The 22,094-nt window shown below is 39.2% G+C and overlaps 2 protein-coding genes across 6 annotated transcripts in view; one reads left to right on the forward strand and one right to left on the reverse strand.

Annotated features, from left to right (window-relative positions):
- Window positions 1-22,094, reverse strand: part of CMSS1 (cms1 ribosomal small subunit homolog) — a 392,335-nt gene that overhangs the window by 330,669 nt on the left and 39,572 nt on the right. The gene's annotated exons all lie outside the window — the stretch shown is intronic.
- Window positions 1-22,094, forward strand: part of FILIP1L (filamin A interacting protein 1 like) — a 121,453-nt gene that overhangs the window by 66,318 nt on the left and 33,041 nt on the right. Inside the window, exon 1 of one of the 3 annotated variants that reach the window (XM_007164040.3) lies at window positions 4,164-4,304. The exons of the other annotated variants lie outside the window; for them this stretch is intronic. The gene's annotated coding sequence lies outside the window, so the exon portion shown is untranslated. Of the gene's footprint in view, window positions 1-4,163; window positions 4,305-22,094 lie in introns of those variants that run through there. 3 annotated transcript variants of the gene reach the window in all.

Genomic DNA, 22,094 nt, shown 5'->3' on the forward strand with positions numbered 1-22,094 from the left:
CTGTATGTAAATTCAAATTCACTGCAGCCCATTAACTGCTGGTTAAGCTCTCCGTGCACAGTGTAAGTGCTGTGCTGCCTGGGGATGTGGTATATTTCATGCAGGCATTTATGTGTACAGAGCGAGGCAGATATCACCTGGGGAACAGAAAGAAGAGTGAAAGGAAGAGGTAGGTTAGAAAACTGATTGTCCCTGGCATGGAGAGAAGCTGCTTTCACCCTCAGACTTTCCTTTTGGTTCTACGTTCCACAGTTGCCCACCCGTGGTGCTCAGTCTCTTTAGCCTTCCTCCAAAATTGTGTAGAAGCAGAGAAGCGATCAGTACCACATCTACGGCAGGCTTGCCCAATGCTCAGAGGCAAAGCCGTTTTGCAAGAAGTCTGTGCGTGAGATGTTAGAATGTTCTGTCCGGAGGAATATCTTAGCACCAAAGGCTCACACTCCGGCCAATCCAACTGCAGGCTGATGCAATGCAGGACCACAGCATTCTGCCTCTCCCCATGCCATCCTGGATCTATATCCCCACTCTGTTCAGCTTCTCATAACAGCACCACGCCCATAATAAGAATTGCTGTTTTTCTTTGCATGTTATAGTGTTTCCACATATACTCTTTTAGAGGCGAAGGAGCAAAAATGTCACATGCAAAGTGAGTGTTACCATCCCAAAGCTTGCAGCAGAGCTTCCAGAGAGCAATGCACATTGCCACTTACCTGATGAAAGAACCAATAGTGAAAATTGTGGGCAGCTCTAGAAAAGGTTCAGCTAATTATGAATACTGCTTCTCTGGCACTTATTCAGATGACCAAAAGACTTTACCAGTCACAAGAAGAAACAAAGGCAGGGAGACAGGACAAGAAAGAAAATAAGAGCAGTCACTTCACAAAGAGAAACTGGCTCTGACATGTTTAGTAACACATTAATGTATTTTAAAACAGTTAAATAATTGTGGACACTACTACTAACATTGGTTGATGTGGTCATTGTAATAACCTCCTGGCAACAGCTTGAACCATGGGAAACTGCTGATATTCAACTGTTTTTGGCTATCTAACAAAAGAGACCTCATCCCGTTCAATCAAATGGATACATCCTAGTTTCCAGCCTTGTCACCTACAAACCCTTCTTCTGCATTAGAAAGCAATTAGCTTGGTAGAAAAATTCCTTTGTGCCATTTCCAAATGATAAAGCTATTGCTGATTTAGATCATAAATTCAGCTTACTAATTGTAGAAAGGACTTTTATTTGCAGGTATACTTATTTGTAGGAAATTCCTGATTATAAAATGAGAAGAGTCATATAGCAACTGGATAGCAAAATTTTCAGTAAAAAGGGAAGTAAAACCTTCTCAGCCAAGACTGAGACACAATGGTCATAACTCTATTCTTTTCATAATAAATATATGTCAGAAGCTAAGAGAACAAAAATTGCATTGCAAAGAGAATGTTGATAGGAAAAGGAAAGGAGATAAAAATCTACTCATGTGCCCAGTGGAGCACAATGCCAATGGCTGGCTGGAGTGTGCAATACAAGACCCAGGGTGCCCTTGTGTCAGTTAGATAAAGATTCCCCTTCTTCAAGACCTCTGACTTTCATCTGTTGGAAAATTTTTATAATATTCTAACTTTATTAGAACATGTTGCCAACATCCTCAAGAAAACTATCTTAGTAAATATACAAATCCACAATGTCTCCAATGTAAACAACACTCCCTAGGGTTATTCAGCACACAGTCAGGGTGGCTCTGGTGTGTGGCCTACAAAGAGTGTGTTTTAGTTTTCCTAGTTCAACATCAGTCTGGAAAATAAAGACACAAACTTCTCAGTTAAATCAGAATATTTCTTTACTAGCAACACCTCTGAGAGATTCTGAGCAAATCCTTAAGAGAAGACAAGACTAAGGCTGTATATATAATAACACTGGTTCAAATTTTTGCTTTCATTACTTTACCAGCAGTGTGACCTTGGTCAAGCAATTTTACCCTTCCAAATGTGTTTCATCATCTGAAAAGTATGGATAAAACCACCTCAAAATGTGTTACGCAGATTAAATGATGGAGTGCATGTAGAGCATTAAGCACAGTGACTGGTATGAACTAAAAGCTCAACAAATGAGAGTTATTATTGATTCCTGAAGAGAGTGGCCACATACCATGACCTCAGCTGGAACGCTGAGTCATAGCTGTTTCAGAGGCCAGTGCTTCAGCGAGTAACAGCACAGGCAAGGAACTCGGAAGTGGGAGTACTAATCTCCTTTTCTCTTGCTTCAAGAACCCTAGACAAGTCTTGTAGCCATTTAACTTCTCTAGTCTTCAGTTACTTCAGCTAAAGAAAAGGAGGAAATAAGACTGACATATTTTACAGGGAAACTGGGAAGTCAAAAGCATGAACATAAATGCAAAGCATGAGTACAAAAGTATAAGAAAGAAATAAAACGTAGTGTCAAATGTTAGGAAGCCTCTGTATCCTTCAGAGGGGAAAGGAGGCAGAACAAGTTACAAAAATGCTAGCTTTGGGTAGAGGTACTTTATGTTACCAGTTTGGAGCTGAGATTCAGGTGTTTATGCTTCATGTAACTTTCATAACAGTCATTTTATCTCATTTGTAATAAATCAAAGTATAAAAATCTCAAAGGATATTTAATCAGTACAAGGCAAGCATAGGAGACTAAAAATACTTAAATGCACTTCATAAGTGTATTTAACAAACCAACATCTAAAATGTTAATACGAAACTGCAAATCAAATATTAAAACTTAAGTTCAGCTGAAGAGTATAATCATTCACTTCTCTTAAAACAGTATATACAAAAAGCAGGGGTTAGTTTAATACGCTTCTCAGTAGACAGGTAGAGTGATCTAGAAGAACTGTTAAAGTGAGCCCACAGTTTATTAAAGATGATACATGCCTATTTTTGTGCCCTGCATCTTTTCTCCATGCCATTTTTGCTAACTATAAATTCTCTGCAACCAGTCTTTCTCCACTCCACACTAAAGAAAAGAAACAGGCAGACTATTTTCATTATTTCTGTTTGACAAAACATATGGAAACAATAATTCTACAGACATGTACATTATAATAGGAAGCAATCCTATTTTAATGTAATTTAAAAAATTAAATAGACTCAAGTTATTTAAACTACTCAGTTTATCTGAAACTCACAAATGAGGCAGCCACGTCTCTAATTTACTTAGCAGATTCATATAGTTGGCTAGGACTTTAGAGATTACTTCTCTTATTGATGTGCAAAGCAATTAGGAGGCTAATTCTCATTTACAAGAAAAAGTATTTACACAAGTAAATCTGCCCCCCTAGTAAAGGGTAACAGGCTTAATTCAGTCATATTTGGTCAGTTTCTTTTTTCTTCTCAGGTCTTTTTTATTTTGTTTTATTTTGTGTGCTTGTAGAAAAGAACAGATGAATTAAACCTGGTTCTAAAGTTCTATTTTTATACTTTGTCTTGAAAGTACAGCACAGAACATTAAATTTCTTTAATAAGTATTTTCCCTGCCATATAAACTGATTAGTTTTAACTACTTTCGTTAAAACACAGGCATGCAGAAATGAGGAACAAGGAGGTTCTCTCAGGAAAAACACTGAAAAAAATAAGATTTCATCTGGCCTTCCCATCACCACTTGAAGAATTGTTTGGTAGTTACATCATCAGGAAATAAAATACTATCCTCTGAGGACCCCTACTCTTTACAAAGAGGAAAGAGAAGGTTTGAAGTCTAAATCACTCCCGGAGATGTCTCCAAAAGAAAAAGAGAGACTGAGACTTCTGGCTTCCCTCTGCCGCCTTCTTCCCCAGCAACCAAAAAACAAATGTAACAAAAACGTATTTACTAAAGTATAAATAAGAATAACATGATGTGTATTTAAGGATCCCAAGCAATAACAGAAGCTTTAGAGCCCCACAGGGAGGAAAGTTACAAGCGGATCAACCCTGACCCCCAATGACTCGATTAGCCCGGCAGGAGGGCGCCAGCGTCCCCGGCCCTCCGCCCATTCCCCTCCGCGGGGAGCCGGGACCGACGGTGCGTTCACACGGTCCGACCGTCGGCGGAGCCGGGGCGCGATGCAGCGCCGCCGCCGCGGATCTGGCTGTCACCGGCGCCCCCGCCGCCCGCGCCGCACACGCGGAGTGCCTTATAAGGCAGCGCAGTGACGTAACGCCCATAGGCCGGGCGCGCTCGGCGCCCCGCTCGCATTGTTCGGGCGACTCCCGGAGCGCGCACAGCCCACTCGCAGCGCCGCGCGACTGCGGCCCCCGCCCGGCCCCCGCCCGGTCCCGGCGCAGGCGACTCAGGTAAGCCCGGGAGAGCCGCTCAGCTCCAGCAAGGGGATTGCTGTCTGAGAGCTAGGCAGTCTGTAGGTGGCTTTTAAAGTTATCAGCATCACGAACTGGACAGGTTTCGAAAAGCGCGTCCAATGAACTCTAGGTTCAAAACCTTTCCCAACTCACACAAAACTTGAAAAGTTTTCTCCGACAGAGGAAACAGATTTGGGATTTAATTTTAAATGTAGAGAGGTGAGGGATGACTATATATTACAGACGCCTTCCAAATAAGCTATACATGGTATCCTGCCTGTATTGAGAAATCTTTGGGGAAAGGGTGGGGAGAGTATATTGTACTACAACAACTCTATCTCCTGATCTTATCTCTCCTAGGACTCAAACTCCTTTAAGTCTTACAAGAGCACACTGCGAAACACTATCACAAGGTAGTGGCTTTCTAACCCCCCCCCCCCAATGCCCTCCCTCTTTCGTAAATCTTCATATAAAAGACTAGAAAACCCCTGTTAGGAATACATCTTGTAATTAGGATGAATCTAACTTAAAAAGTAAAGCACTTTTTAAGCTTCAAAAAATCCTACAAACGCTATTCTGTCTTAAAAGCAAATGTTAATGAGTACAAGAAAGTAACTCACAGTTTTGAGTTCTTTTTACTTCAACTCCAGTCAGTGGGTAAATGACAAACTGCAATGCAAATTAAAGATAAAGCTAGTTCCTCTACAGTAACATATTGGACAATAGTTTATTATGTAGAAATACTAATTTAAAAGGTAAAGCCTATACAAGAATTCTGTTAATCAGTGGCGTTTTGAACCATAATTCGTTACGTCTAAACCCTGAATAGACTATTGCTATAAACGAACCCTTACAGTATGATAATTGAACCACTGGCAGATGCCGAAAATCTACATATTTTACTTTACTTTTCAGAATAAAAATCAGCAGAGGAATTGAAAACAAAATATGCTATGTCAAATTTAAAACACTGGAATAGGAGATGAAAAAATGATTTATCACTCAAACTTTATTTGGTCTGAACATATGTTGTAAAACAAACTTAAGAAAAAAAATGTGTGAAAGAATTATTTCGCTTTTAAAATAGTCTCTATGTTTTACTTATCATTTGAAACATAGTTTTCTACTTGCTCAAAATTCGGGATATATCTGTATTTCTAGTAATTCCTGTGGTTGAGTTTTTTAAAGTATATGACACTAGTGCCTGTCATTTTTGCTTCACAGGAGTTTTGTTTTATTTGCTAATTTTGTTTGAAGCAATGCAAGGCTTTGGTTTTAGAATTCTAAAAGAAAAATTATATGTTACTTGGCCTGAAGATAGGCTTTACAAACTGCAGGTTAGTACTGAGAAGTAGCATTTCCTCAAAACTATTATTTCAAATCTAAGGAAGCCTACCATAATGAGAAGAGAGGGGGCAACACCCAGGTTACTGTGGAGAAGTACAGACTATGCAATAGAAAAGTTGTTTATTTGATATAGGCTGTAATTGGAAACTGAAAAAATTCCTGTCTTGGGAAAAAGGTATTCCACTCTTTTGAATCTAACAGAGGAGGAGGGAAACAGAAACCATCAATTATTGTTTCAGCTATACCCAAAGTACCATCTGTACCATAAACTACAGCTCAACTGTTGAAAATCATAACCTCTATCAAAGCCCTAACAGCTGTTTCCCAGAGTCTGCATTTTATTTTTGTAAAACAGGCAAGCATCAATTTTAAAACAAAATTGTAAGTGACACACTTCAACAGTCCACACTTTTTCCCATCTATTAACTTAAAGCATAGTTCAAAGAACAATCACCCATTAAAACCCCTTTTAAAATTGAAAGTTAAAAAAGATTTATCGTGGATACATTATCTCACAGTGGGCTTTCTTAGTGAGCATTTCTTAGTCCTTGGGATAATTTACATGATGGAAAAAATGTTTTGGATTGAATGAATGTGCATTTTTACATCTCCAGATAAAGCACATATTAATTTTATAATTAATAAATTAATTTACCTTTCTATGGTGATTAACCTTACCCGTTAAGCCCTGGTATTTCTGTGATATTTTCCTAATGTTGTGATGGAGTCTATAGTAACAGTCAATATGAAAATACAAATAAGCTTAGAGATTCTCAATTTTCAAGTCCACTTGCAATTCCCATTAATCTGCTTTCTCAAAACGCTGCTACCTCCAAAAAAGTGCCTCTGGTAATAAATGGATTTTGAGGTAAAAAAAGTGAAAATGGGGGAGAAGAACAAAATTCCATTAATTGTTCTTAGGTCATGTTCTGTCTATATCTAGTGCTTCAGGGCAAAGTGAATGCTTTTACAAGGTGAATAGAGAAAAAAAAAATACAGCCTCCTATTAAAGGGAAAAAGGAAGCGGGGCAGGAAGAGAACTGTTTATAAAAGACTGGATATTGTAAAGTAATAATCAAAGGATGTAAAGCAATATTGGTCTCAACCTGCTTCAAGAACTGAGATCTGTTACCCACACAGCCAGTCATACAGCCAGTCATTATCTTTGAAAAATCTAACACACCTTATCCTCTTGGGCATATCATTAATTTTAAATGATTTTTAGAGTTTAGTTAATTCGCATTTGACTGTGAATTTAGCTTCAATATAAACTGATTTAGTTTCGGTAAATTACGTTTAAATAAGGATTTAAAGATGAAGAGACTGCATATTCAGCAAGCATCACAAACTTTCAAAGAAATATCTCTATGGCTGCCTTTGCCATCACTAGGGTCACCAACTCAATCACTTATGTTTAATGTGTGCTGCAAAGACTTTTAGAAATTCCTCTGGCCAGTCAGTTTGTACTTCAAGTGTGAGGTACACTAATTCCTAGCAGATCATCACCAACACTGTTCTCTAAGCCCTCCTACATTCCTCTTCTTAAAAACAGAGTTGAGATTCTCTCTCCCTGGCCTTCTTCTGCACTAACATTACCTCTGACTGGGAAAGCTTTGGCCAAATAAAAGTGGGGAAGGCTCTCCAAGGAAAGTTGCTTGGTTCTTTTTCAGATATGGGAGAAGGACTCCCTTTTCATGCTTGTTCCATGAGATTCTAATTTAGCAGATTAGATAGGACAGCAGCAGTTTTCATTCTGAGCCCAAGAACAGAGGATAAAACATTAGCAGCATTTTTTCTCCAGTCTGACCATCCTCACATTCCTATGCCCTACTGGTTCCAAAATAAGATTAACTCTTAAAGATACAATTATAATTTTTTAATGACTAGCTTAGGAAATGATACATTTGTGTATGGGGGGATGGGTGAGGAGGTACGTGCAGGAGTAAGTAGGTAAGTGTAGCCATCATTGGGACAGGTAGAGGTGCAAACACCTTGTTTCGGTTTATGGTAACTACTGATTCTAGCCTAGAGCACAGTCATCAGCAGTAAAAGAGTGTATATTATGTCAGAATAGCAAACACTCAGTCCCACAGATGTGAGTTTGAGAAGTGCCTTGGTAAGTTCTTTATGGACAGTGGGATGCCCCAGGCCCCAGAGAGTGTACACACACACACGGACACAGACCTGACAGGGAATGTCCACAGAACTTTATAGCTGGAAGAGGCCCTGGAGGCCATCTGATCCAAATGCCTCACCTTGCAGAAGAAACTGATGTCTACAGTGTGACTTACCTCAGTGACACAGAGCTACTCAAAGGCAGAGCCAGGGCCCCCTGCATTCTTAGGCTGTAGTCTTTGGTTTCTCCTTAAATTAATGGTAGGAAAAGATGAGAACAGAAGCCCCAGAAGAAGCCTTGGTACTGTAGGTGTTAATTTGGATATAAAACCCATTAAAAAAAAAGAAAGTAGAAAGGTTCAAAGTTCTTGTTAATAAGTACAAGCAGTAAGAAGACAAAGGGAAAGGAGGGAGGTGAAAATCAATACAGTTCAACCAGGCTACAATGGAAGGGAGGTGATAAAGGGAGGACAAAGAAAACAAATAATAAATGTACTTAAAGGTCCTCTGGGCGGCAAAGCTCACTCTGCCTAAAAGCTGAGAGGTGCCCTGCAAAGAGTGTATGCTCTATAGTTATAGTTAAAGCCATTTACGTCTGATCCACTAACTTGACAAGTGACCTCTTCGCAGCATCTTCCAACTATAAGCATTCTGCATTCCCTAGACCTCCCCAGCTAGTAGGTTCCCTTTCAAAACTCAGTGACTCAGTGCCTTTAAAACAACCCTCCCAAAAACTTTAGAGGAAGTCACTGTGGGCTATAAGCTCCTGGAGATACTTACCTGCTTTACTTTCCTTCATACCATGCATTGCTACATGACATTAAATTATATATTAACTGCTTGTTTATTGTCTGTCTCCTGGACTGTAAACTCCTTGAGGGTCAGTTTTGCTACCAACTTTATCCCTAGCACCTGGAAAAAGACCTAGCTATAGTTAGTAGGTATGTCACCAGGCCAGGAAGGGTACTGGATAAATATATGAACAAATTACACCCTGGAAGCTTCTTATTTGGTAAGAAAAGAGTATTTCTGGAAACAGTGGGTTAGGAAGGGCCCCTTCTTCTAGATTTTGTTCAGGAGCTCAAAACAAGTCTCTGCCACTATTTGAAGTAACCACATAGAATTGACATATAAAACACAAAAACCAGAAAACAAATTAGGCTCAGATGAAGTCGAGGCAGTGAAATCTGCTTTTACTATACAGTATGTGTTGTGTAGGCAGACTTCAAGTCAGATGCTTCTCTGTCTACCCACCTCCATCTACCTCACTTTAATGTCCTCCCAAAATAATGAGAATAAAGATGGTGAAAGAGTACCAGGTGAATTGCCCCGGGGCAAGGACTGGAGGGGAAGCAAAATATGAAAGAGCAGAGTGCAGTGTTTTTGTCCTGAATGAAGGGTATTCCCCTGTTTTTCCCTAATTTCTGTGCCTCAGCTGAACGCCTGGGAATTGCACTCATGGGGTCCAAACAGTTTGTCCTTGCAATAACTAGAAATTAGCAGATTGCCCTTTCCCAAGTATATACTTTGATTCCAAAGTTTCTGTGGGTAGTCAATTCATCTGCCAGGTTTTACAGAAAAGGAATAATTTTTCTATAGTTTCAAAGTTAGGTAACGCCAGTGTCAACCTGTGAAGCCAGCCTAGGGCTTGTAACTCCTTATCAGCACCAAACATTAACTGAGTGTCTACCAGACACTGTGCTATAAGTACAAGGCAGGACAACAAGCCCAGCAACTAAGTTCTCCACACACCACACCATGTCCCTAACACAGCTACACCTACTGTGTTGATGACAAGGGCTAAGATCATCAGCAGCTCTTGCACAGTGGTTTCAATCATTGATCACTGTCCTGTTCGGGCTCTTTTTTAATGAACTGATAAAGCAAGATAGATAATACAGGTCAGCTGTACATAAAAATAAAGATAAACAATGTGGGACTGTTTTTTTAAAAAAATACAATGCAAATGTAGTCAGTCTCCAAGCTTGTTTACTAGTGACACTAAATTGATATGGACAAATAGTGTTACCTCAATGCTAAGACTAAAGAGTAGGAATAATGGTTCGTAAATCAAGTTCTACTCTTCTTGGCTCTGCCAACCATTCTCTGCGTAAGCCTCCTATAGCCTTGGCTTCCATTAACCTAAAAAACGGGAACACTGTCATCCACTGTAAGTATCTCTCAATGTTGGGTAAGGATAGAATAGTGCACAATAACCCCTGAGGGAACTCTGATCATGTAGAGTCAAAGACTATATAAAAATATAAGCTACTGATCCTATCATTAGAGAGACAAGTCAGCTAAAGAAAATGGGAAGAATGTGAGGAAAAAGTCCACTCTTAAGCCAGAGGCAAAATTCACATAACTATAGCCCTTGAGCCTGTGAGAGCTCCAAATCATCCTACCAAGAGCAGCCGCAAAGATGAGCTCAGAAAAAAAAAAAAAAAAAAAAAGATGAGCTCAGACCTTCAAGATGGGTGACTCTGACAGGAGTAAATCTGCCAGATTTATCATATCTCATGGCCCACCAGTCTTGGAACAAAAGTTTAAAGGTGAACTAAATTTTCTCTCTCTTTTTAAAATTCTCTTTTAAGTGAATCAAAACAAAAACAAATCTCTGAGCAGAAATTATAAGAGGAATGTAAAATATTCATCACATTTGGTCTGACAAGACTTAAGTGACTGCTGTTGTTACATTTGAAGAAAAGGATGGAGCTGCTTAGCCTAAGAGCTTGGGGAGAGCATGGGAAAGTTCCTTCCTGCTGAAGACAAATGGCCTGCAGTGAGATACTGTGCAAGTCCCTTAGCCTTGGCTTGTTAGTCAGTTAATTGGGAATGGCAGAGGAGGTGAATCACTCTGTGGAGTTCTGTATAAAGTAATCCTTTGCTGCAAATGAGAAGATTATCTGTTCTTTAAAAATAATATCAATTCATTTATTATCAAGAGAATTAAACACTCTTTTTATTAAAAGAAACACATTATGTTTGAGGTTCAGTATTATCATACAACTGCCTATATGGGGCAGACTGAGGTCTTCTAGATAAAGATGAGAACAACTTTGTTAAATGACTGGGGTTCTACTCATCTCCCCTAAAATTATGCCTCACAAGAGTCTTCTCATAAAGTTCACTGGGCTGAGCAAAGATGCAAAGAATCACAGGGTAAGTTAAGATTCTTTGGCTAGTTTACCCCCATCTGGACTTATTTAAATTTGTCTCCAGGTGAATTCACTTCACTGAATGGTTCTCCCTCCTCAAAAGTGACAAGAACAGGAGGAACAAAACTCTACTTCTCCTTCTTCAGCTCTCATAATAATTAGAGTAAATTCTGAGAACTGTAGGCATCATTCAGCCTAAGAGGGAGTTATGTTCCCCTAAGAAATGGGTCTTCTCACCTCTCAAATCATTTGGTCATCAAGTATGTACCAAGTTCAGACCCATGTGGAGGATACAGAGGTATCAGATTCTTTAAGGAGGTTATAGTTAGTTCAAGAGCAAAACTGATATAACAAATTAGAAAGTGGTATAAAACAATAGAGAGTATTTGTGTCACAAAACTGTAAGGGCTGTGGGAACTCAGAAAGGGGAACCAGCCAGGGTTAGACAAGTTAGGGAACAATCATGGAAAAGATGGAAAGTGAAATGTAAATGTAGCATTCCAAAAAATGATGGCAGATTTATCCCTTGGAAGTCTACTGTGAAAAGGGAATCTGAGGGAAAAAGAGAAAGAAGGCTTGATCCAGCATCAGAACACCCAAAGTCTGATTTTAAATTCCATTATTTGGCCTTTAGAACAACCTGGACTTCCACAGTTACTTCAGTCCTTAAAGTGAAGATTAAAAGTGATGATAAAGCAGTTGGCACCATGCAGGACCCACAGCAGACAGTAAATGGAATCTACTGCTCTTCTAGATATTAAGCCAGTCTGCCCCTAAGAATGATGCTCCATCATCATCTGGTGCTATTGGGTTCCTCCAGGCTGAGGCACAAGGGGCTGTCTCAGGGCCAAAGAGGAGGTGCTTTGTAGGATGCAGTCCCAAAGAACTCATGTTTAAGCTTATTGGAGAGTTAAGAACTCAGGATTAAGCTTATTGGAGAAAATCCATGTCTCTAGTACTTAACTTCAGCCACTCTGAAAAGTGAGGTTATCCATTATCCTGATTTCCCTGCTAGAAAGGAATCCCTCCTATGAGAAACCCACATGAGCTTTCCTAAAGAAGTTTTAGTCAACTGAAATAAAAAACAAGTTACTGAGTAAAGGACCAAGGAGAGCAAAAGGCTTAAAAGCTGGCCTGGAATCTCCCTGTTTTACCTGGAAAGTCCTACCATGCTGGAGAGGCACACATATAAAACAAATAGGTGAGACAAATCTTACAACATGGGCTAAATAGCTTATATTAGATCCTAGCCACAGATAATGAAGATTTCCTTTCAGAAACTACCAGTCAAATACTTCCTCCTAGGTGTTCATTTTTCAGTTTAATTATACTTTCAATTTAGCATAACATTTTAAGTGTCAGACACTCAAAAGATTTACTTCTGTACTTTTACAGAACACTTATAATCTTGAACTACAACAAACGCTTGACATATAAAGAACCAAAAATAAATCTGAATCCCATGAAATTCCAATTAAGGTTCCTGTATAGTTATGAACCACTGAGACTTGACGAGTCATAAAATCTCTTCTGATAGAATGGAATATACATTTTTGACATGTGAATTTGTATATAGTGCTATATAGGAAAGAAGGGAGGGAAAGGACTTTAAAGGTTGGTAGTGGTTTTTATCCTCTGGAACTGAGATTTGAGGATCAGTAAAGGCTTTGTAAACCTTAGAGACAAAATTGTATTGCTTTCCCCATGTTGCAGCTGAGGTAACAGGTAGATGAGGCAAGGTCACAGAGTTAAGTCAACAGCAGATTTTGGTCCAACATTCCCTGTCCATTGAATACATGGCTCTTCTGAAAGTGGCTTTTCTGTTGCTTGAGAATCGGGGTTTTGCTTTTTTTGTTTTTAGCTGTGAATGAGTAAACTTTAAAAGTGAGGGAGACTGAAGTCAGTGCTTTTTTCAACAACGCTTTTTTCAACTACTGCAAACGTGAAATAGTTTGCCCTCTCTCAAAATTCAAATCTTAAAATTAATTAAAATTCAAAAGTAAGATATGGTCAGGGCAAAAATGGATGGGTATTCATATAGCACATACACAAGGTATACTATATAGCCTTTTCATCAATTTTTTTCCAAACAGAATTTCTCATACTGATAAACATAACTAAATGGGTAAAACTTTTGCGCAGGGACAAAATCAGCTGCAGACAGGCCCAGGGCCAAGGTAAGTAAAGTATTAAGTCACTGCTCTCACCACTAGCAGGACTGTTTCAGACCACTGTAACATCTTAAGATGGAATTGCCCCTAACTACACAAGCTAAATATTCTCTAGAACACATTCATCTTAGAAGAACCCAACTTAGAGAGAGAAAATAGGATCAAACTCTGTGTTCATGCTTTTCTATCTTCTCAGTGCTCAGAAGTGGCAGAAAAGGAAAATGTAACCTAAATGCTCTGAACTGTTTGTTAGGGAAAATTAAACAAGGTTAGGTGACCAAAATAATTTTAATTTTTAAAATGTATGCAAGAGGACATGCAAAGACCACAAGAAAAATGGTCAGTTACATTCCAACAGATTTGAGAATAAAACTTTCCCGCCTATCTGTAATTAAATTTTACATATGGCCCAAACTCTAGTTCTCCAAAACATCATTTAGGAGACAGAAACCAATCACCCTCAGGAACTAGGAAAAGTGAGTACGGGTGGATGGAGGATGTTCACTGTGGTTCAGGATCTCACTGTTTGCTCAGCAGGCAGTCAGGCCAAACATCAACCTTCATCTTCCAACTGCCTCGACCTCCAAATACTGTTTAATGGTATTAAATGTTCTACTTCCTTTGCCCTCCTTATTTACTGATTTGCTATAGCTGAAATGGAAGGGGAAAAAGAAGGAAGTTCTCTAGGGATCAAAATGTTTCACATTTTATGCTCTTTGGACTCCTATCTAGCCTGTTTCTCATGGCAAGTTGTGTGACTTCAGTAGTCACAATAAAATATAAAACATAAGCCTCTGTTGTTGTGGTTTCTAAGTTTCTGAAGTCTAAATTTCCCACTAACAAGTTAGGAAACGTTTGGTTTCCCAAGCATACCATGTTAGCCGCTGCCTCTGTGCAGGCAGCCAGACGACAGGGAGGTGAAAACCAGTGAACTCATCTACTCTGGCACATGATTGCTCCCTGCTTTGGCCTTTTATGTTAAATCTACAAACTGAACACCAGTGAATTAAAGTATGAAGGCCAAATAAAAGAGTTAAGCCTTTTGTAAAAAAAGAGTTACAGGAACTAGGGGCTTAAAAAATTTTTTTTTTTCTTTTGGCTCAGAGTAAGATTTGGAAAAGGATATATTCTTTGTAACTTTTTAAAAAAGAAAGAATAAAAGAAAGAAAAACAACCTACCAAAGAATAAGTGTTAAGAGAAAGGAATTATACTAATCCTCCAAAATATCTATTTGCAATATCTGAATGAAAATAACCTGTGATCTGGGAAGAGAAAAAAAAGGATGAAAGGAGATAAAAAACAAAATTGTGTAGCTACATCACAATGCTTTTCTAAAGAATCTATTTCTGTTTTCCTCAATCCACTAAGATACAAAAGGAACATCTAAATATAAATGAATTTTGCAATAAGAAATACATACAAATATTCTTAATAAAACACATACAACACACACTTTTAAGGGTATACAGCATTATGCCCTTGAAGTCTGTCTGAGAAAAGGCTGCCTGCTAAAAATACTTTCCGAGAACTTTAAGTTCCTTGAAATGTTCTACGGAAATGGTATTTATGACAAACCCACCTCCTCTAGGGAACATGAGATGTTATTACTGGCAAAGTCACAATTTTTTAAACCATCCAAAAATAATCATGAATTTATGCCAAATGACTAAACTTGTTTTATTATTACAATGATTAAGAGAATATTTGCTAATATCTCATGATCAAGCTTAAAGTAGCCATGAACCTACAGAAAATACAGTGTCAAAACAGCGGATTGCAAGTGGTAGTGATTTTCTGTGCCTTTCACAGGCAGAATATTACAACACACAAATTCACTGGAGAGGATGGTATATGAGATATATGAGGTAGAAGGTGTGGACGTATGTCATGGTGGTGAGAAACTGCTTTTCTGTAAAATGAGAATAATAATACAGTAAGTCCCCTACATACGAACGAGTTCTGTTCCGAGAGCTTGTTCATAAATCCAGTTGGTTCGTAAGTCCAACAAAGTTAGCCTAGGTAGCCAACTAACACAATCGGCTATATAGTACTGTACTGTAATAGATTGTAATACTTTTCACACAAATAATATGTACATAAAAAACATAAAAAATAAAGAAAACATTTTTAATCTTACAGTACAGTACCTTGAAAAGTACAGTAGTACAGCACAACAGCTGGCATGTAGGGGCTGGCATCGAGTGAACAGGCAAGAAGAGTTACTGACTGGAGGAGGGAGAGGAGGTGGGTGATGGTAGAGCTGAAGGATCATCAGCAATAGGAGAAGGAGGGCAAGCTGCAATTTCACTCATGCCTGACACTGATGGAATGCACATTCATGTCTTTGAAAGTTTGCAACTTGAAGGTTCATATGTCGGGGACTTGCTGTACTTGCTTCTTATGACTGTTTCCGGGACTAGCATGGTACATGGCATATGATAATTCCTCAATAAATGATAACTGTTATTCAATGACTATAGAGGAAAAGAACTATTGAATACTTACAGTCATCCTTCAGTATCCAAGGGGGATTGGTTCCAGGACTCCCACAGATACCAAAATCCACAGATGCTCAAGTCTCTCATATAAAATGATATAGTACAGTCAGCCCTCCCTATCTATGGGTTCTGCATCTGAAGATACAGAGGGTGAGTGTACTATGTGTCTTTTGCTTACAGTCACACACTTATACCCTAACATGGTACCTAGTTCAAAAGTAGAATAGGTATTTGTTCAAATATTTAACAAATACTTATTGACTACCAAGCAAATACTGGGCACTGTTCTTGAGCTAGAAATCTAGCACTGAATAAAACAGACAACTGCTTGACCCGTCACTGAATAAAACACACACACACACACACACACACACACACACACACACACAACACACCCACCCCTACCTCCCTACTCACATGAAGTTTACATTCTAGTAGGAGAGACAGCCAATGATCAAGTAAGTAAAATATAGTATGCCAGGTGGTACTACATGAACTAGGGGAGAGAGTCCAGCGGCCCCCTGGGAAGGCAGCCAGTACAAAAGCCACAGGCCCTGCTGTGTTCAAGGAGCAACAGGGAAACTGGTATGACTGGAGCAGACTGAGCAAAGGTAGGAGGGGTCAGGGAGTCAATGGGATAGGGACCTAGAGTGCAGGAATGAATGAACAAATTGATACTAAAAGCATGAGATGGGAGAAAGAGGAAACTCTTCTGAGGTCAGTACTCTGTCTGGGCTTTCTAGCATGTAGACTGGTTAAGCTAAAAGAACACATGCTTTGTAGACAGTGAATTTTTATTCTGGTTTGGTTATTTGTGCTATTTGGTAGTTATTTAACCTCTCTAAATTTTAGTTTTTTGGTCCTTACCCTCATCTGTAAAATAGGAATAATACTTACCTCATCAGGTTGTTTTAAGGATTAAGTAAGATCAAGTGGCACAGAGTAGACCCTCAGTATGCTTGTTTCTTTTTCACTATAAACTAAATCCCACACTGATAGCAACTGGGAATTGGAGTCTGTGTTCTGGTACCAGGGCTACCATAACAATGGTATTATTTAGTCTTCCTGGGCTTCAGTTTCTTAACTAAGAAAATGCAGATGCTACACACACGCATTATAAAAACAGATATACATCAGTTAAGGTGTTGTTATAAAATTATAATCAAATAACATTACTATTACACTTTATCTTAATATTAAAAATTCAAAACAGCAAAAGTATATGACTCCTGTTTCTCTATGTTACTTCATCTCAAAAATCCTGTAAATTTTAATTATTTAAGCATGAAGTTGTAAAGATTTATTTAGCAGCCATGTTAACTTTTATTCCCTTTTCCTGTCCCTGCTTAAGAACACTGATCTAATAGAAAGATCTCTGGGACTTCCTTGGCGGTCCAGCGGTTAAGACTTCGCCTTCCAATGCAGGGGGTGTGGGTTTGATCCCTGGTCGGGGAGCTAAGATCCCACATGCCTTGGGGCCAAAAAACCAGAAAACATAAAACAGAACCAATATTGTAACAAATTCAATAAAGACTTTAAAAACAGTCCACATCAAAAAAATCTTAAAAAAAAAAAAATCTCCAAGAAAACGTTTCACTGCAAAAATCAAGGTGAAGGATAAAGAAAGTTTATAGTAAGCTATTTTTTGTATAAAAAAGGGAGAGACTAAGAATCTTTATTTGTATTTGCTTATTTACTCATAAAGACACTATAGAAGTACATGTAAGAAACTAGTATCAGTGGTTATAGGTTGGGGAAGAGGAACTGGCATATGAAGGATGAGGTAGGACCCTATACCTTTTAATATACATATTTGGAGACGTATATATTTAGGAATGCTAATCTGAAATCCAAGACTGAAATTCAGACTTTCTTGAAGAGTTAAAACTGAGCAAAGTAAACTTTGTATAATTAAAAAGTTAAGTATACAACAGTATGAAAACCTCAAATAACTTTTCTCAGATAATTTGGGTATCCCTCAACCTGTTATTTGTATTTTTTTCTGAAATGTTCAAAAAACATTATAAAATATCCTCAATAGTCTTCTCCACATTTTCCACTATGGAAACTAAGCCCAGCAGTAGCACATACAGAAAGAGACTGCATCCGTCAGCCCACCCCACCTCTGAGTCCCCAGGCAGACAAGTCTAGGAGCATATTATCTCAGCAGAGAACGTTACTGCACGTTTACACGCAAGGAACAAAGAACAGGAGAAAGAGGAGCAGAACATCAAAGAGGCTTTGGGAGAATCAGCTATTAGTATCCGTTGTGATATGCTGGCATTTCACTGGATAATACACATTCAGAGCACGTTCTGTTCCAGGAAGGGAGAAGAGCTGTGGCGTAGATCTGTGAACAAAAGAGGAATGGGAAGTACTGATCCCAAATATATTTGAGCAGCAAACAGTGAAGAGTTATGAATGTCAGAGACAACTGACACAAAGAGATCTAACAGAAGTTTTCCAAAAAATCAACTATGCCCTAAAGTGGTGGTTACAACCAGAGGCGACATTTCCCCCCCAGGTTTTCCGCAATGTTGGGAGACATTGTTTGATTGTCACAACACAGCTGGGGGTACTGAGTTACTTCTGGCATCTAGTGGGTAGAAGCCAGGGTGCTGCTAAGCACCCTGCAATGCACAGGCAGTCCGCACACCAAGGAGTCATCCAGCCCAGGATGTCAGTACTGCCGAAGCCGAGAAACCCGGGCCTACCAATGATAATCAGTATAGCAAACCATGTGCATGGCTGAAAAGATCCATGAATGGCCTGAAGATAGATCACAGTAAATAGATTATGGAGTAATATCTTTCATTCTAGTGTGAATTCGGACTCTGTCTCTCCCAGGTGACCATTACATGAGGCATCCCATTGTGGCTGAGACGTTCTTCTATACTGTCATCATCGGTACAGTTTCCTACTTCTAGTGGTAACTGATATGTATTGTGCCAGGCAGTATGCTAGGAGCTTTTGTATAGATTATGTTACTTGATCCTTGGAACAGCACTATTATGAGGGAGGTTCCAGTATTATCCCCATTCTACAGATGAAGAAAATGAGATTTGTAGAGGTTAAATTGCTTGCTCAGTCACACTAGGTAGAGTGGGGAAGCCAAGACTCAGGTCTGAAAATTGAACTCCAAAATCTGAATTTCTCCCCCAGCACTACCCTGCCCCCCACAGTATTCTATTGCCTCTTTCCCATTTGTGCCTCGGTGCTGGTGAGCGTACTTGCTCCCTGTCAGTCATCCTGCCTGGCCCTTGTCACCCAGTCACCTGCACTGTTTACTGCCATCTACTGCTGGGGCAGCAGGGAATAGGCAGTAGAGAGGACACCATTCCTATCCTAAAGAAGGCTACCATGGTGGAGCAAACAAATATGATACAGAAGAACACAGATCACAAAGAGTACCAAATCAACCACAGAGAGGGGGAGGAAGGAATGGAAAGAATGATAAACAGTCAAAAATGTTAGGAACCTGGGAACAAGCCCAATATCATCATTACCATCAACTTTAAACTTAAAGGCGGCTCTACATGCCATGTACAAGGCAAGGTGCTCTCAGGAATATAGGAGCACACTCAATCTGTGACAATCCAAGGTACCACATGCTGGGTGGCTTTTTGAATACTTCTCCCAGGCAGCCGGGGAAGGCACCATGTCTATGGGAGGCCTAGGTAGGCCTTGATGGATCAGGGAGATGAAACTTCCAGTCTGCCGAGGACCTGAAGTCTCAATCTGTTGAAAGACAGGCTAGTTTTTTTTCCTTTGTTTGTTTTTTTGGTGTAGTAGCAATCAAAATGGAAAGTCTGGAAAAGAAAAAAATGTTAAAACACTGATCTGAGGGGTCAGAGTGCGGAGGCGGGGAGAAGAACATGAAAAGAAAAGTGAGTAGGCTCTTTAGTGTAGTAGTATACTCACAGTAATTTTTTTTTTAAGTTTCTTCATGATAGCTATAATATATTCAAAGCAAGGAATCTATTTCAGTAAATGGCAAAAAGACAAATCGATCTGAGTAGATACTTTTTAATACGAAAAATTAAAATGGGGGACGAGGAAGCATAAGCTTAGTGGTATTCAATGAACATCCATCATCCAATAGTTCTTTCTAGAAAGTTCCTTAACTGACAATACAGCACTGAAGAAGTAACAACATATAATTCAGGCTCTAAGTAATTATCGTGGTCCAAATTTACACATGCTGTCCTTATTGTCACTCCCTTGTTAGTTCTGATTTCCTCTCCTGGGCCTAGACTGAGCACCTTTTTAAGTCTCCACCTGGCCCTTTGATTGGAGTGTGCAGAGTCTCCTAGCCCAGATTCCATGGTCTCAAAATGAAAATATTCTCCTTGTAGCCTTACTCCCCAAGCTCGGTGCCTGTGAGCTCTTAGACTGACCTTTTTCTAGTTCTGAAACCTTGCCTTTCAGCAGTTTTTCTTTCTAGGAAACTGCTTTCAGTTTCTTTGCTCTTTTTCCTTCTTTTTTTTTTAAAAAAATTAATTAATTTATTTATTTTTGGCTGTGTTGGGTCTTTGTTTCTGTGCGAGGGCTTTCTCTAGTTGCGGCAAGCGGGGGCCACTCTTCATCGCGGTGCACGGGCCTCTCACTATCGTGGCCTCTCTTGTTGCGGAGCACAGGCTCCAGACGCGCAGGCTCAGTAGTTGTGGCTCACGGGCCTAGTTGCTCCGCGGCATGTAGGATCTTCCCAGACCAGGGCTTGAACCCATGTCCCCTGCATTGGCAGGCAGATTCTCAACCGCTGCACCACCAGGGAAGCCCTTCCTTCTTTTTAAAAAAAGATTTGTACCAATCCTGGTCCCTCTGCTCAATCCGAGAATTTCATAAGCTCCTCTTAGGATCCTTAGGTTTCTCTGCTAAAAGCTCCCAACCTCCTTATAATTAGTAGGTCATTGATGATCTGCATCTTATTAATTCACTTCCTCTGACCCCTGGGGAGCCAAACAAGATTGTTCAGATGTTGAAGAGTTCTGATTCACCCCCATTTTTACTGTATATTCCTCTGACACCAGCTAAAGCCTTCTCCATCACTTCATGCCCTAATTCTTGTTTCAAACAGTGAAGGAAAACAGCAACCCAGTTTTCTGGATCTGGACCCATTTATGGTGTCTCTAAATGATCTCAATGATGATGACAGTATCTTCAGTAACAAGGACATAAAGCAGACACAGATTTATACTCATACTTGGCTAGCAGATGCCAAAAAAAGTGTTACTGTTCTTCTAGATCTTGCTGACCAAGTCAAATGAATCAAGCATTACATTATGACTATGGTATGCTGTAGCTGTAATTTTTAAAAAAAAACCTTTAACTTGTGAGAGAAATAAAAGGAAGCAGCATACATAGAATAAAAAAGACTAGTCATAGCTATTTTTATGAGTGCTCCTAAAAATTAGACTAAACAGTGAAAAGTCCCATTGAAAAAGCAGAGAGTAGAGCAAGGAAACATAAATTACAGGCCTGATTACCAAAAACCTATCTCAACCTAAGGAAGCTTTCTAACAAATTCCATGTAATTACTCTGCAAACTGCTTAGAATTCTGTGGTTATTTAACCATAAACATGGCTGCTATCAATGCAATGCAACAATTAAAATTACATATTAGATAAAAATTGCTTAAAGATATATAGTGGGATATCATTATAATCAGACTATCAAAGTCCAGCCATGAGAGCAGATATAAAAATGAATAAAGCATTGTCTGTAGTTTTCTGCTTATTAATTAACATGTTAAATCAAGAAGAAAAAGTAATGTATTAAACTAGTGCTGGAAGAATGAAAGCAAATATAGGAATTGAGGCCCATCGAGGTGAAGTTACACAGTTAGGACTAGAATGAGAGATACACTATTTCATATATCTTAAGAAAAGACCAAACAGGACTTGGTATCATCACACTGTTTGGTTGTTGATGGGAAACTATTATAAGTTATGACCAGAGTAAGGTCTGCAAGTATACAGGCAGGTTTTAACAGAAAAAGGTAAACTGATAAATAACAGGCACAGTACTTTGCACATAGTAGGTGCTCACTGTAATTGCCTCATAAAAGTCTGAAATGAATTAAATGTCTGCCGACCTGCACAGCACTGTGAATGAACCCATTTAAGAACCAGGTCACTCAGTGGTTTCCATGCCCTTATTTCAAATTGTGGTTTCAAACAAAACAGGATGTCTTATGGAGGCAGTTTTGTCACTTAGGATTTTTCTAAAAACTACGAAAGAGGTATTTGAAGGCAGGGAATCTTCCATCTATCTATGATGGGGAGCAACTAGTTTTATTAACAACGTAAACACTAAAGCAGTGAGTAGGCCAGTGAATCTGGGGACTTCATCAGTATGAAGTGAAGGGCTCACTCAGTAACAGCCTGAAGAAGGTGACAGCCTAAATCAGAGACTTTTCCAGAGAAAGACATATTTGCCATTTATGCTTCAACTGTCTATCCTCAAGATGAACAGTGATTCTCAAACTATGGCCCCT

This window comes from Balaenoptera acutorostrata, chromosome 4, assembly GCF_949987535.1.
Source record: "Balaenoptera acutorostrata chromosome 4, mBalAcu1.1, whole genome shotgun sequence".
Lineage (NCBI taxonomy): Eukaryota > Metazoa > Chordata > Mammalia > Artiodactyla > Balaenopteridae > Balaenoptera > Balaenoptera acutorostrata.